A 2,249-nucleotide genomic window follows, 5' to 3' on the forward strand; every position below is an offset into this window, starting at 1 on the left:
TATCACCTATTCCAAAAAACACAAAAGAAGAAATAACGGAAAAATGGAGGGAAACTGAAGAGTTCTTATTGTTTTCACAGGTCATTGATTCTTTTTGAAAATTAAAGAAAGGACAAATGTCAGCCATCAAAGGACTATCTCACATCGGGATAAGAAAAACCACGACACGTCAACAAACAGTTGTCAAAAGCAAACAAATCAACACCAGAGAAGTACAGGTGAAACGACATATTCCCTGACACAACATACAGAAACACGCCACCGAGCAAAACGACGTCATACTTTCAAACCAAACTTCGAATCAGCCCACTGACAAAATTATGGGACCTCGGACATAAATGCCCGATTCACCGGGGGCGGGACCAGTGATAATGGAACCAGCAATAAGGCAGTGAAACGGCCTCGATAACATGAAGTCTCGCTAAACCAGGCAAACAAGGGAACCGGACTCATAGTGATCCTCGCAACCGATCTATCAAAAGGAAGAACCTAGAAACCGAGTTGCAGCCCAGTCATCTCGGAATCTGACACCATGGTTTCAAGGTGGACAAAACTCGTTAGGCAACCGTTCACCGAGATAACGTCCTTTGTGATAACAGACTCCTAACAGAATCTGACATATAGAAGGTTCCAAACACCGCATATCTTACTCGATAAACGAGATGCAACGGGAGTAAAACACGTCAGCTAACCGATTCTGTGGGGACCAAAGAGGAGCAGTAATCCACTGCGGGACACACGTACTAGACAAAACTATATAAACCACCTTAGAAGAAAACCCTAAAAGGTATCTCTTTTTTCTCACTCTACACTCTTTTCTCTTCTTTTCTCTTCTTCTTTCTTCTCCTTCAAGTAAATACTGACTTGATCGTCGGAGCGAATTACCGGTGACCTCCACCGGTTCTTCGTCTGACTTTCTGTGTTCTTGTTCTTTCAGGTTCATCTGACCGGTCCAGGCGTTGGTGATTTATCAATTCTTAAAAACAAATTTAATATGTAATCTTGATATTTGATATAAAATGACTTATGTACAGCGGATTTCCATAAAAAAATATAAGAATATTTGGCTACAAGTCGGTGTATCACTGCTTTTTTAGTTCTCATATGTCTTTGGTATAATTTTTGAAGGAAAAAGGGGTCATTTGTATTCTTTAAAGTATGACTCAAAAATCAAGTAAGCTTTCAATGTTTAAAAAGATTCAAATATAGCTCTAATATTTTAAAGAATGAACAAATAGACCTTCCGATTTTGACAATCAGACCCCCAACATCTCGTTTATAAGTCAAAATTGGAGCCTATTCACTTTTTAAGACGTTATGAGCATATTTAAATATTTTCGAACATCAAGAGCTTAGTTGATCTTATAGACAAACCTTAGAACATAAATGACCCTTTTCACTTGATCATATATGACTCGAAATGTCAATTTCAAACAATTGAAGCTCTACCCTTAACACAATAAATCTTGCTCATTAAAATTATTCGGATGGAAATTTTCTACAAGTTTTTAAAATAGCATAAATCTCGAATAACTGAAATTTATCTCTAAGATTCAAAGCAAACTAAGAATTAGCAACTCTATAATGTTCATTAAACTTGTTCAACTCTTGAAGATAATTGTTGGAATATGCCTAGAATTCTAATTCATATTTGTATTAGGACTCTATTAATGAAGTGTTTGGGAGAAGGATAACTTTGTTATCATTGGCTGACTAGGAAGTATAAATCCAATTACGATTAATATTCCTAATGTCATATAGACTATTTATTCACTATATATACACTACCTTATTCACCTTTTAGAAGACACCAAAAACCGAACACACAATGTAGACATTGATGTGAATAAGGGAAAAAGGGGTGTGTGTGATGTGAGGAATATAAGTTAATTCTTACCTTTTAGGGTTACTTCTTGTAGAGAGAGAAGCACTTTGTGGGTTTTTCTTCTAAGGGCATATTTACTAGAGATGTTCTCTATTTGGTGATTCTCCACCAATTTTGTACTCCTTTTGATGATTAGTGGATGGCTCGAATCTTTCGCCCGTGGATGTACGCTTTAATGCAGAACCACGTAAATCTCTTGTGTTATTTATTATTTTACTATATTGTTCTTTGTTGATCAAATCCATAATTAAATACCTACCGAATGGTTTCGATCCTGCGCATACCAATTTGGTCAAGAACTGGTCACGACAATTGGTACCAAAAATTCAACAATCGGTATCAATGTTACAACAATTGGTATCAG

Source organism: Mercurialis annua, linkage group LG3 (genome assembly GCF_937616625.2).
Source record: "Mercurialis annua linkage group LG3, ddMerAnnu1.2, whole genome shotgun sequence".
In the NCBI taxonomy this organism is placed as follows: Eukaryota; Viridiplantae; Streptophyta; class Magnoliopsida; order Malpighiales; family Euphorbiaceae; genus Mercurialis; species Mercurialis annua.